At 34.1% G+C, this 15,804-nt stretch overlaps 1 pseudogene; it reads left to right on the plus strand.

The window, feature by feature from the left end:
- The first annotated feature begins 8,735 nt into the window (after positions 1–8,735).
- Positions 8,736–14,537, plus strand: LOC107006281 (annotated as a pseudogene).
- The last annotated feature ends 1,267 nt before the right edge of the window (positions 14,538–15,804 follow it).

A 15,804-nucleotide genomic window follows, 5' to 3' on the forward strand; every position in this document is an offset into this window, starting at 1 on the left:
TCATCCAGTGGCCTTTGAAAGTAGGAAATTGAATGATGCTGAACAGAGATACTCAACACATGAAAAATAAATGGTTGCGGTGGTACACTGTTTGCAGGTCTGGAGAGTTTATCTCTTGGGCACTCGATTTGTAGTGAGAACTGATAATGTAGCAAATACATTTTTCAAGACACAGAAAAAATTGAGTCCTAAACAAGCACGGTGGCAAGAATCCCTGGCAGAATATGATTTCATGTGGGAACATAAACCAGGAAAACACAACCAGGTTGCTGATGCGCTGAGTAGGAATGAAGTGTTTGTTGCAATATATTCAATTTCAAAACTTGAAACTGATTTCTATGATAGAATCAAATTATGTGCTGCAAATGATTCAATGTATGTTAAATGGATGGGTCAAGTGCAAGATGGCACAATGAGACGGTATTGGATCGAAGACGATCTGCTCTATTTTAAAGGGGGGAGAATCGTTGTACCAAATCAGGGCGGATTGCGCAAAGACTTAATGAAAGAGGCGCATGATTCTGCTTGGGCTGGACATCCCGGTGTTGAAAGGATGTTAGCCTTACTGTCTCGTGTTTATTTTTGGCCGAAAATGGAAGATGATATAGAGGCGTACGTCAAGACTTGTCATGTTTGTCAAGTGGACAAGACTGAACGTAAGAAGGAAGCAGGTTTGCTGCAACCTTTGCCTATTCCTGAAAGGCCATGGCTATCGGTAAGCATGGATTTCATTTCTGGATTCCCTAAAGTAGATGGCAAAGCATCTATCATGGTGGTAGTTGACAGGTTTTCAAAATATTCTGTTTTTATTGCTGCTCCTGAGTTATGCTCATCTGAAGTTGCTGCTGAGTTATTCTATAAACATGTGGTTAAGTATTTTGGTGTTCCGGCTGACATTGTGAGTGATAGAGACACAAGGTTCACTGGTAGATTTTGGACAGCATTGTTCAATATGATGGGAACTAAATTAAAATTTTCTACTGCAAATCATCCACAAACAGATGGACAGACGGAAAGAATTAATCACTTGTTGGAAGAATACTTGAGGCACTATGTGACAGCAAGTCAACGGAATTGGGTAACATTGTTAGACACTGCGCAGTTTTGCTATAATCTGCACAAGTCGTCTGCAACAGAAATGAGCCCTTTTGAAATCGTCTTAGGCAGACAGCCTATGACGCCACTAGATGTTGCCAAATCTAAAAATCAGGGAAAGTGTCCAGCAGCATACAGGGTTGCAAGGGACAAACTTGAAATGTTATCTGAGGCACAAGATAGCTTGCGCAAGGCTCAGCGGCGCATGAAGAAGTATGCTGATCAACATCGTCGCTCAGTTGAGTTCAATGTGGGTGACAAAGTGTTGTTGAAACTTACCCCACAAATCTGGAAACAGATTGCAAGTAAGACCAGACATCGGGGTTTGATTCCTAAGTATGATGGTCCATTCGAAGTGGTGAAACGAGTGGGCGAAGTTGCTTATAGGTTAAAGTTGCCAGAAAGGTTGAAAATTCATCCCACTTTCCATGTGAGTTTCTTGAAACCTTACTTTGCAGATGCAGATGATCCGGACAGAAACAGGTCAAAGAGGGCTCCTCCATCAGTACCTACACAGTATGATGCTGAAATTGAGAAGATCCTTGATCACCGGGTTTTGGGCACAAGTAAGAAGAATACTAAGACTGAATTCTTGGTTCACTGGAAAGGCAAGAGTGCAGCAGATGCTGTTTGGGAGAAAGCAAAAGACTTATGGCAGTTTGATGCTCAAATCGAGGACTATCTTAAAACAGTCTCGATGAGGACATCGAGTTCAAGTGGTGCGGGTGGTCTGTTAGACCCGCAAACTACTTGATCTAACTACGTGCAGACATGTCAAGGACTTGGGCATTGGTCTTGACATGGATGATGGCAAAACAGTGCAACACAAGTTCAAGGTGCTTGGGTGTTGGCAAGGCAGCTTGAACGTGCATGGCTTACGTGCGGGCTAAGGGCATTGGCAAGACAGCATGTTGACTTGATGAGGCAAGGCTGTGAAGACTTGGCAATGTCAGGAACAAAGGCAGTTCACCCGAAATTGCTGAAATAAAACTAAGTGTTGGAAGACAGCTAAAATATTCTAAGTGTTGGAAGTTGGCAGAAATATTCTAAGTGTTGGAATGAAGCCTGAAATATTCTATGTGTTAGAATATTAGTATTTCGTGTAGATAAGAATGTAATTTGAATTAGATTCTATCTGTTAGAAATATAGCTGTTGGAAAGTTNAAATATAGCTGTTGGAAAGTTAGTTTTGAACCCTGTGATGACAAGTGTCGGACAGGTGTCATTTGTAACCGCCGCATGTAACTGCCATTGTGCAGAATTTTGATTTAAAGGTGGAAATTCGTCTAAGGCAGGGACAGAGTGTTTTTCTAGCCTTAGACTAATTCGTGAAGCCTTCCTTTGTATTAATTACAGATTAATAAAGGTTGGGACTGGTTCCTGTAATCTCTGCTGGTTGTTTGACTTTGCTGTTTTAAGTATTTCCATACTTAGTCAATTTCGTGGGTGCAAGTAGGCTGAGTGTTACAGACTTTTGTAAGACTGCCTAGAGTGGTGTGCGATAAAAATAAATCGACCCTCTTTCAGTACCCTTCCATGAAATGAAAGAGGAAGTAAAATGATCATGAGGCAACCTACCCAAGGTAAAGCAGTTTGCGAGAAATAAGTAAATTTGTATGAAGATGAAACAAGTATAAACATGTCCTATGTGATATGCCTCGTGGTATCTTTGAGTATATATTATTGAATATCATAGATACTGCATTTAGTTTCTACCTATAACTTTGTATATTTATCCTAATTCCAACTGAACAAGTATGAATATTACGGTGAATTAATAAAGATCGTTTGTGGGATAGTGTACTCAACCTCTTTGCATAAATAAATAAATAAATACTAACCAAATGTGAGAGTCCCATCATTCAGTGCGGGGGGCACATCTGGGTAATCTTCTACTGACAATTCTCTACTGATTAATGAAACCTCTGATATTGAGTATAGACATCCAGATACATTCCATGATGTTTCATCTGATTTGGTAGCTTCTTAACATGTTTTCATCTCTCAAAATTATAAAATCTTGAATAATTTCAATGCATGAAATAGCATCAGGAGGAATGTCTTTGTCAATCATTTCGGTGAAAAGTTCATAGGGCTTTTCTGCCATTCAATCTTACATAAAATGTCAATTATGGTGCTATAAGACAGAACGTTGTTCACGACTTTCTCTTTCCATGTTTCTCAGTAAATTAATTTGTTTAGGTATGCCCCCACTTGCATAGCCCGTCAATAAGAGACAGGTGGTCTAAAATATCATTACTTTCATATTTATTGATAAAAATAGATATATTGTGCCGAATGACATGAAACCTCTAAGCTACTAAAATATAGAAATTAGTTAACTTCTTTTCAACTTCAAACATCTTTAATAGCATTTTGTTACCATATATATTTACAAGTACATTATTTTCCCATGGCATAAAACACCAAAACTTTGTACATCATAAATTTTAAAAAAACAACTTGAAAATTTATAGTAATAGATAGTTAGATGTCATGCTTATTAATCAACATTTTAATAGCAAAGCATAAGATTGAAGAAGCGTGTCTCATCACAATTAAAATGCTTATAAAATTTAAGTAACTTGTTTTCTTTCATAATAAATTCAAAAGCAAAGCAAAATAAAAACTCACTTTTCACATTTAATTGAAGCAACAATGCAGTTAGTTTTGAAAGCATTTAGTGAAGGACAATGAAGACATAGTTTAGATTTGGGATAAATAATGTGAATGAGAAAGAGATAATTACCACAACAGTCATAAAATTTTTACGTAAACATATGAATTCAAGGTAACAAACAATCAAACAGAGAGACAAATTGAGAAAGCTAATCGACGATAATCAAAGAAAAAAAAGAAACAAGAGATTATACATACCCTAAAGTTAGTCACACAGAGGGAAACCTGCAAGAAAATATTCAGAATAATTAATAGTTAGTTAAATATTCTCATTACGATTTACAATATTCAACTAGTGTTTTTCATGTTATCTCTTCTTTGTTGTCGTATAACTACTGTTTTTTTTAATTATTAGTTTCATAGTTATACATGTCAAGTCATCTATACCTTTCATACACACTCCTCAAGCTTTCTCTTTAGTAGCCTTTCTCCAAAGATAATTCTCACTTAATTTCGAGTTACAAAGTTGTTAATTGTCCAACGTTTCAACCTAAGACAATAATCAAGAGTTTATGATAGAAATTTAAATGACATAATCACCCAATCAAAATTTAAATCATAACAATTAAGAAAAATCGAACATCACAAAAACTCAGAAAATAAATTCACATAAAAAAACCATGTACGAAAGAAGGAAGTTGAAAAGTACTTTGATATAGAAAATCATCAAACTAAAATAAACTACAAAGTAAAATTAGAAGATTAAACTAATTCTACATCTGACAAAAGACAACCAAAATTACTACATGTGAGAATATATGGGTTTTTCATATACGAAAAGAGGAAGACAACCAGAAATCAGAAATGTGAATTCAAAATACAACACGAAAATCGCAATCACCCAACAAAAATTAAAAGCATATGGATCAAAATTATTGGACTTCAACGTGGAAAAAAAAGCAAATTTCACATACACAAATCAAATTTGATATACTTACATACCTAAATCAAATTTAATCACCCAACCAGAAGGATATCCAACATCAATAACAATTCCAAATGGAAAAATAAGCAGACATTCCACACCCAGATTAAATTTGTTAACGTCAACTTTGACGAAAAGGAAGATAACAAAAAATAAAACTCAATTGAAACATGTAAAAACTTGCCTGGAGAATGCTGAAGAGAATAACTGAACTTTGATGTGCAAACAGTGGAGCATAAATGAAGAAGACAAAGTAATGCATACATCTCTTTGATAACATAAGAGGAAGACATGCATACATTGATATCAATAGAGGAAGACACGTTACAATAAGAAATTGAAAAGACAAAATTGATTAAACAAGAAGAAAAAACACCTAATCGTTATAGAGAATTGAAAAAACAAAAATACCCCTAAAGCATGTTGAACAAGTCTTTTCTAATATAAAAGAAATATAATAGCTTCCAATATGTTGTCATTCTTGGTGTTACGCAGTACATATAATGTATGGTCCAATGATGTGAATTTTAAGTAGTGATCAAAGTATCAATTAAGGACATATAACTTCCCAACTCAACTAATTCTTCATTAATAAAATAATGGATAATATTTGTAAGGGATACTCATTTCTAGCTAGATATCTTATTTATTAGGTTGTTTAATGGGTATTGTGTTATTGATTTTTCTCTCGGACTTTTATATTTGTGTCGGTTCTTAGACCGAACTATCATAAATTTTTTCTTCTTCTTCTTCGAATTTTGAGATTTGTCAAGGATTTTGAGAGGTGACTGTTTGTCATTCCAGTTGTTCCTCTGGCTCCTTTACTCTATGCTTTAATGTGTTCTATTTGAGAAATAAAGACTTTGAGACTATCTAATTAATTCACGTCCGCATATTTATAATAATGACTTGTACACGCGATAATTAAATTTTGAGTGTTAATTAGAAATAATAAGTTTTCTACTTTATCTTATTCTTGCTTTATATTTCTGTATTTCTTTTGTTTTATTAGGTTAAGTCTGACTTCTCCCGATGAAAATACGCAAATGTCATCACGTACTTTAGGTACTTTTGGAATCATGACGAAAACCAATCGTAAAAAATAGTATATAGCTTCATCTATTTTTGCAGCAATTACCAAATTCTTCTCATAAATTTAATAGCAAACAACTGAAACATAAAAACCATCAGAAACTTTAGAATACGTATTCCAGGTTACCAAAACAACAAACAAAAATATGAATAAATTAATTTTAATGATCATATGAAAAATCAACTCATAGAAATGTCCTCCTTCTTTACCCTGTTTTGTGTTAAATTAAAGTTACATAATTTCCAATGATAAATTTTATTAGATAAAGAGAAGTCGAAAGATAAATGTTAAAATATTTCACTAAGTAATACTTTATTATATAAGAGGCCGCGTAAGGAGCATAGGGTCAAGCAGGCTGAGTCATTTCATAATAAGATCCTCACATGTTATTTGTTTGTGTTGTAATGATAAACCTTTATTTTACTATTTACATTTTATAATTTTATTTGTTTTACTTTCATTTTTAGTATGTTATTATATTTAATTATGAAAAAAAATTATTATATTAAATTATAATAATTAATAATTTAAAATATTTTTAAAATATATTAACAAAATTATTTATTATAGAAATTTTGCATGTGCCATATAGATTAGGACATATGGAGTGACATTTTATTTTAAAATAAATAAAAAGAAAGTATCATAAATTACAATAACTAACAATTTAAACTGTATCAAAATAAGAAAATAGCCACATAAATTAAGACAAAAAATAACATATATTAAGCGCGTAGGATCAGTCAAAGAATTCTCCAATTTGTTCTTCCACTTCAATTTCCTTTTATCTATATTTAGCACCTTTCTCCGTTTCAATAATGTCTTGCTTTCCTTTTAATTATGCTATATTTTATATTTAAAAATTACTAAAAAATGATATAAATCAAAAAAACAACATGTTAGAATAGGTGCGTCCACTAACAGTCAATGAACCAGGTCCCTTGACACAGTAAGAACAGATTGTAAGCCAAGAAAGTAGTCAACATCTACTATACGTCAACGGACCAGGTCCCTTGACTCAACAAGAACAATAGCTGAAACAAATGCAGAAAGTAAATGGCTAAAATTTGCACAATGATTTTACGTGAAAACCTCCTTACTCAAGGGAGTAAAACCACGACCTGTTGTAAAGGATTTCAACCGTCTTCACTAATCTTCTCAAGCAAAAGTGAAACCCGGTTACAACCAATGTGAGAAAAAGTTATTAATCTCACGATAAAGTAATCTACCCATTACTTCAAAAGCCTAAGCGGATACAACACCGCCCACTAAGCTATCACCCCAAGATAACTTAGACTTTGCTAAGTGGATACCACACCGCCCACTAAACCACCTAACTCTAGATGACTTAGAATTTGACTAAGCAACAAAACAATGTTGCCCACTAAATCAGTTAACCTTAACTGATTTAGACTTTCAACAAACCAAAACAATCTAATTCCTTTATAAATTAGGATCAGATTTACAACGTAAGCACATAACTAAGCTCTAAATACAACAAGACTCTTTATCAGTCCATCTGGTTCCTTGTTGATGAGCAGTGTTCTTCCTTAAAGATGGCCTTCACTTTTCAAGCTTATGAATTTTTAGAGAAAATCCAAGTTTAGTTTGTCAAGTCTTAAATTTGTGTTTGTTGGAAAGAGATAATATAAACCACCACAAATTCGTTAAGAAAATCCCATTGGCTGAAGGCCTGCAGTTCAGAAAAGCTGTGTACATGCCGCATCAGATGTGACAGCTTTTCTGACAGTTGTCTCATCACCTTTTCACGTCGCAGTCTTGCGGGGACCATATCCCTTGCAAACTTCTTTGTGAATTCTTGAAAAGTCTTGCTGGCTGATTTCCTTCTTGGGATGAATAAATTTAATATGGTGTTTGTCATGCTAAAAATATCAAACATAAAGAGTTATTACCCATTGGAAAAACACCCTCCTCCATTATGATTGGTGTAGTACGCTCACACTTCACCAACCTTCTGACGCGGATTACTTTTACAGTTGTACTCCATTATGCTCCTGATGGAGAAAACTCTGCGAGGAATCAGGTTCCTGCATTTGTGAGATACTTAAATATACAATCTCGTCTGCTTTTCCTATTGGTGTAGGACATTGCACTTTTCACCTATCACATGACATGACAGCTTTACAGTTGTACCCCATTTATATCTGGATGAGAACACTCTGCCAGAGACCAGGTTCCTGCATTTGTGAAGATCATCAAAACACCTAAAATATAACACAACATAAAATATTGTAAAAAAAATATATTAAAACTTTGGTTTTCCTCCAAAAATTTGCATGTGCTTTACATAAATTGGGATATGGACATAAATATATATTACTTACAAGTTATATAAATGTACTATAAAACAAAATAATGGACCCAACTGATTTTGATCATGACATCAAATGATATATTAGTTATAAGTTATATAAATGTACTATAAAACAAAATAATGGACCCAACTGATTTTGATCATGACATCATAGTTATAAGTTAAATAAATGTTCTATAAAACAAAATAATGGACCCAACTGATTTTGATCATGACATCAAATGACGAACAATATTTAATTCGTTACGTGAAAATTATGTTTTTGAACTTTAAAATTTTATTTAATCTAATTTTCAATGTACCAACAAAAAAGAACTGACGTAACATTAAATGATGAACAATAAAACTTTGGATTTGATTGTAAAAAATAAGTGAGTTAATCAAATGTGTATGAATTATTCATGGCTTCCCATTATCTCAAAACCTTACTGGAATAGCATTAAGCAAACAATGAGAAAATCAAGATGTGCTTGGGTTATTTTGAGAGCATCAAACTCATCTAATCACCTTATAAGTTATGTTATATATAAGCTCCTATAACCTCCATTATAAAACACAAGAAAAAGAAAAACAAATCAATATCTAGGCTTAGAATCCAATTCTTCTCAATGGGAAGCCAAATGAAGAAGCAATTTGCTTGTGCTTTGACATTTTTCTTGATTACGACATGCACTATGGCATACTCACCATATTCTTTTGAATCAACAGATTCAACATACAACAAATTACCAACCACAATTGCTAAAACTGAAGACTACAAGGTACCCTCAATTCCAGATAATGAATATAAGACGTCATTTTTGTCAAAGAATAATTACGATAAAAGACATTAGTTTCAGAAGATAAAGATAAGAAAGTGGCTTCGAACAGGAGTACAAGCTACCCTCGGTGACTAAATCAGAATACAAAATGTCATCTTTTCCAAACAATAACTATTTCAATAAGTCATTTCTTCCAGAAGATAACTATAAGAAGGTTACATATGTTCCAAAGGCAGAATACAAGGAGTCATCTTTGCAAAAATTTGACTACTTTAAGAAACCATCAGTTTCAGAAGATAACTATGAAAATGTGTCATACGTTCCAAAGGTTTCCTCAAGGCCTAAAGAAGAATATAAGGTGTCTTCTTGCGATAAAATGACTACTACAAGAAGCCATTAGTTTCAGAAGATAACTACAAGAAAGTGTCATATGTTCCAGAGCTACCCTTGATGGCTAAACCAGAATATAAAGATTCATTTTTGCCAAAATTTTGTTGCGCTATTGCCCATGTTCCAGCCAAAGGCCCATGGCATAATCCTACTTGGAAAAGGATTGGAATTATTCTCTTTATTTGGTTTCCAATTCTATTAGGAAAAGGATTGGAATAGTAATCCTATTTGTAGTTGGTTTTGGCTTTGTAAGGAAAAACACAACTCTATAAATAGAGGATTGTCTTGAGAGAATAATTAATTGCTCATTGGTATTGTCTTTGAAATACATTAGAATATAAGAGAGGTTTTTGAGAGAGCTTTCAACAAGAGAAAAGAGAGAAAGAAAAGGGTTCTCTTGCTGCAGTCTTTTTCTCCGACCAGCAACGTTCAGATCGTGTTTTCCGATTAACTAACCGTTGGATCGGGCTGAAATTTGGACTGAGTGTTCCTAACAACTTGGTGGTTGATTTGAACGGTGGAGATCGGATTTGGAGGTTATTAAGATCCTGTTTTAGGTCCCCAACAGAAGCTGGGTTTGGGTGGTGTTTCTTTCTATTTATCTTTTGTTGGTGTAGCTATTGTTTATTCTCTTTTGGCACTTGTTGTGTAGCCATTAGAAGAATATTTGTAACCATCTTATTGTTATAGTGAAGCAATTTGGATCTTGTCGATCCCGTGGTGGTTACCTTCGGATTGAAGGGTTTTTCCACGTTAAACTTGGTGTTCTTTATTGTTAGATTTTTGGTTTCATCTTTTCGTCACAACAACTGGTATCAAAGCTAAGGTTATCTATATGGAGGGGAATATGAGCAAGATGGTATGTCTAAACGGAAGAAACTACAACATATGGAAAAGCAAGATGAAAGATCTATTGTTCGTGAAGAAGATGCATCTTCCGGTTTTATCTGCTCATAAACCCGAGAACGTGACCGATGAAAATTGGGAATTTGAGCACCAACAAGTATGTGGATATATAATACAATGGATTGAAGATAATGTTCGCAACCATATTGTGAATGAGACACACGCTAGAACATTGTGGGAAAAGTTGGAGACGGTTTACGCTTCAAAAACTGGCAATAACAAGTTGTTCTTGTTAAAGCAATTGATGACCTTTAAATACAAGGAGGGCAGTCCTATTCTTGATCATATAAATGATTTTCAGGGTATTCTTGATCAGCTATCAAGAATGGGTGTGAATTTTGATGATGAAATACAAGGACTTTGGCTTCTTAATACTCTACCGGATTCTTGGGAAACTCTTCGTGTTTCTTTAACAAATTCTGCCACTGGTGGAAAGGTGACTATGGAATATGCAAAGAGTGGTGTGTTTAATTAAGAGGTTAGAAGAAAATCTCAAGACACATCTTCACATTCAGATGTTCTATGTACAGAAGATCGAGGGAGACATAAGACAAGAGATCCGAGGAGTAGAGGTAAAAGCAGAAGCAAGTCAAAATTCAAGAATCCAAATATTATATGTTATCATTGTGGAAAGAAAGGACATATTAAAAGATTTTGTAAACAACGGAAGCAAGATCTTAAAGAAGGGAAGAAGGAAGAAAACAACGAAAATTATGTTGTTGCTGTTGTCCAAGATGACCTTCTCTTCGCTTGTGATAAAGACGTCATCAATTTTGTATCTCAAGATACAAGTTGGATAGTAGATTCTGGAGCCACATCACATGTCACACCAAGAAAAGACTTCTTTTCATCTTATACTTCTGTTAACTCTGAAGTGTTAAAGATGGGTAATGCTGGTGAAGTTAAGGTGTTTGGTGTTGGCACTGTTTGTTTGAAAACCAATACTAGTTTAACGTTGGTCCTTCAGAATGTCAAGCATGCTCCATATATTCCAATAAATTTGATCTCTGTAGGACAACTAGATGATGATGACTATCATAATGACTTGTGCAATGGCCAATGGAAGCTCACCAAAGGCTCACTAATTTTAGCTCGAGAAAGAAAACATTCAAATTTATACGTGACATAAGGATCGATTCTTGGTGACTCTATAAAATTTGGTGGAAAGCGAGACTTTATCAGAATTGTGGCACAAGAGGCTTAGTCATATGAGCGAGAGGGGGATCACCTGTTTGGCTAAGAATAATTTGCTTGCTGGTATGAAACAAGCAAAGGTAAAAAGATGTGTTCATTGCTTAGCAGGGGAAACAGAAAAGAGTTTCTTTTCACAGTCATCCTCCTTCAAAAAAGTCTGAGCTATTGGAGCTAGTACACTCAGATTTGTGTGGTCCTTTCAAAGTGAAGTCAAAAGGTGGTGCACTTTACTTTGTTTAATGATCATTCTCGCAAGATTTGGGTATATCCTTTAAAATCCAAAGATCAAGTGCTTGATGTGTTTAAACAGTTTCAAGCCTTATCTGAGAGACACACTGGAAAGAAATTAAAATGTATTCGCACTGATAATGGAGGTGAGTATATTGGTCCCTTTGATAACTAATGCAAATCGCAAGGAATTCGTCATCAGAAGACTCCTCCAAAGACTCCTCAATTAAATGGTTTGGCAGAGAGGATGAACAGAACTTTAGTTGAGAGAGCAGATGTGTGCTTTCAGACGCTAAACTTCCAAATTCTTTTTGGGCTGAAGCACTTAACACTGTTGCGTCTCCTGTTGTTGCTTTAGATGGTGATGTTCCAAACAGAGTTTGGTTTGATAAGGATTTTTCTTATGATCACTTGAAAGTGTTTGGGTGTAAAGCTTGTGTGCATGTTCCAAAAGATGAGAGGTCGAAATTGGATGTTAAAACTAAGCAATGTATCTTCATTGGTTATGGTCAAGATGAGTTTGGATATCGCTTTTATGATTCAATTGATAAGAAACTCATTAGAAGTCGTGATGTTGTGTTCTTTGAAGATCAAACTATTGAAGATATTGACAATACTGAGAAACTAGATTCTCATACTGATGAGAGCTTAGTTGATGTTGATCCAATTCCTATTATTGATACATCTTCTGCACATGAGGGAACCCAAGGTAATGATCAAAATAATGATGAGAGAGTAGAACATATAAGTGTTCCTACTGATGATGTTGTGGTTGATAATCAACCAACTCATGTTGGGATGACCGCTTCGGATGCTCCAAAAACCTCTTGTAGAAGATCTACTAGAGAGAAGAGAAGCTCAACACGTTATTCTCATGATGAGTATATTCTATTGACTAATATGGGAGAACTTGAAGGTTACGATAAAGTCATGTTAGATACTCATAGAGATAAGTAGAAAGAACTCATCGTAGACAATCATGAGTTTTGTAGAAGTGTGGCAGGAAGGAAGCCTGTCAAAATTTCCTCCACTTGAAGTCCATTTGGCCCCTTGGCTGGAGGGGGAGTTTGTTGGGATATTTCCCATGTTCCAGCCAAAGGCCCATGGACTAATCCTACTTGGAAAATGATTGGAATTATTCTCTTTATTTGGTTTCCAATTCTATTAGGAAAAGGATTGGAATAGTAATCCTATTTGTAGTTAGTTTTGGCTTTGTAAGGAAAAACACAACTCTATAAATAGAGGATTGTCTTGAGAGAATAATTTATTGTTCATTGTTATTGTCTTTGAAAGACATTAGAATATAAGAGAGGTTTTTGAGAGACTTTCAACAAGAGAAAAGAGAGAAAGAAAAGGGTTCTCTTGCTGCAGTCTGTTTCTCCGATCAGTAACGTTCAGATCGTGTTTCCTGATTAACTAACCGTTGGATCGGACTGAAATTTGGACTGGGTATTCCTGAAATCTTGGTGGTTGATTTGAACGGTGGAGATCGGATTCAGAGGTCATAAAGATCCTATTTTAGGTCCCGAACAAAAGTTGGGTTTGGGTGGTGTTTCTTTCTATTTATATTTTGTTGGTGTAGCCATTGTTTGTTCTCTTTTGGCACTTGTTGTGTAGCCATTAGAAGAATATTTGTAACCCTCTTATTGGTATAGTGAAGCAATTCGGATCTTGTCGATCTTGAAGGGTTTTTCCACGTTAAACTTGGTGTTCTTTATTGTTAGATTTTCGGTTCCATCTTTTCGTCACAACAAGATGGTGGTGGACCTGATAAGTGGTGCATGTAAATCATCATGGAAGCTTCGATATTGAATCTTGTTTTGAAAGAACTCAATGCTACTGTGGTCCACTGCTTTGGGGAAACAAACACTATAGTTGACTCCTTAGCCAAATATGGAACCATGGAAGGCTATTTTATGATTTTTACTAAATCCTCTCAAATGTTTTCAATGGCTAAGGGAAACTGTCTGATGGAATGGAGAAGAATGGTATATATGATAAACATTAGAATCAGAAGCAAAAGAAAAGGAATAGACGGAGGTCTGTAAGCTCTAAGGATTCTCCAGTTGTTAAAATCCATTGATGGTCATAGTACCTTTTTTGTGGTCTTAGGGACAAGGGAAACCCCCTTAATACTCCTATCATGTATATGTTATTTTACTTCCTATGGTTAAGGTTTTAAGTCCCTCATGTAATAAACTTATATATATATATATATATATATATNCTACTTTAAGAAGACATCAATTTCAAAAGACAACTACAAAAAGGCGTCATATGTTCTAGAGGTACCCTCGATGGATAAATCAGAATATAAGGAGTAATTTTTGCCAAAATTTGACTACTTTAAGAAGCCATCAGTTTCAGAAGATAACTATGAAAAGGTGTCATACATTCCGAAGGTTCCCCTAGTTCCTAAAGAAGAAGAATACAAGGTTTCTTCTTTGCCAAGGAATGATTACTACAAGAAGCCTGTAGTTCCAGAAGATAACTATAAGAAGTTGTCATTTGTTCCAAAGATGCTCTCGATTCCTAAAGAAGGATCCAATGTGCCTTCTTTGTCAAAGAATTACTACTACTAGAAGCAATCAATTCCAAAAGATAACTACAAAAAAGTATTATATGTTCCCAAGGTGCCTTCAGTGCCTAAGGATGAATACAAGGTGCCTATTTTGCCTAAAAATGACTACTACAAGAAGTCATCAGTTTCAGAAGACAATTACAAGAAGGTGTCATATGTTGCTAAGGTGCCCTCAGTACCTAAAGAAGAATACAAGGTACCTTCTTTGTGAACGACTTCTATAAGAAGCCATCTGTTGTAGAAGAAAACTACAAAAAGGTGCCTTTAGTAGCTAAAGCGGAATACAATTTGCCGTCTTTGCCAAAAAGAAGCCATCACCTTCACCATCATCACCACCTCCAAATTATTAAACTTCCATCTTTCACGTTCAACATGCATGTTTCATTTAAGTCCTTCAGCTCAACACATATAGCCCATAGGGTTCTCATATTTTGAGTTAGACGGCATGATATCTTAAAATTAATTCATAAATTATTTGATTTTGTTCTCTATCCTACTTCGGATTATAGTTGTATTATCATTAAAATTTATTTTGAATGTTCCAAGAGATCTATTCAATTGAATACAAGTTGATTTATTGAATGTTTACGGAAAAAAGCTTATATATGTCATCGAATTTTGAGATAAAAAAGTTCATCTATGTCATTATCAAAGTTAGATTGATCTATATATATCATTTTTGTTTTAAAAAAACTCATCCGTTATGCTTTTAAAAATGCCCCCTTTTTAATTTTCCAGCTGTAAATCATTTTAGCTGCTGTTTAGATTACTACTTCAATTAGCGGCATACATTATAATTTGTGTATTTATTGGCAATTTGTATATTTTAAGTTGCATTTTAATCATGAGAATCAACGGCATTTAGCGGTTTAGTGAATTAAGTGGTGGTTATCTAAATACCAAATAGTAAAACAAACATAAAATTAATTTGTGATATATAGTAGAAAAACAATTGTTTAATGTTAGTGACTGATTAGACGTGTTTAATTGGATTCATGTAAATTCATGGTTTGGGTAAATTTAATAGTGGTTTACGTGACTTTATAGCGCTTATTTATGTGCATTTAACGACAACATTCTATGAGAATTTGGTGGCAATAGGTGAATTTGGTGACTATTTTATGAGAATTCTGTAGCGTTTAGATGAATGCAACAAGAATTTAGTGTAGCGTTTAGGTGAATGCAACAAGAATTAAGGTATCGGGTTCGAGCCGTGGGTATAGAGAAAATTCGGTTGGAAACGTTGTTGACACTCAATTTTGGCCTAACATTTTTACAATTCGTGATTTTTAGGTTTATATATCTTTTATAATTTAAAATAAGTTTATCAATAACTATCCTAATTTTAGAATTTTTTATTAGTTAATTTTAGTTACATTTTTCCATAGCCGTTTGAATACATTCAAATATTTGTTTTTATCTTTATTTTTATTAAATCATTATTTTTGCTAATTCGTGTCATTAGTACGTTTATTACATTTTTTTTACATTCATTTTTATTCGTTACATTTGTTCATATTTATTTTATATTTTTTTACACAATCTAGAAAATGATTTAAATACGAATATATTTAGCTACATAATTATAATTTTGGATCTCAATCTCAAGCCCACACA

This window comes from Solanum pennellii, chromosome 12, assembly GCF_001406875.1.
Source record: "Solanum pennellii chromosome 12, SPENNV200".
In the NCBI taxonomy this organism is placed as follows: Eukaryota; Viridiplantae; Streptophyta; class Magnoliopsida; order Solanales; family Solanaceae; genus Solanum; species Solanum pennellii.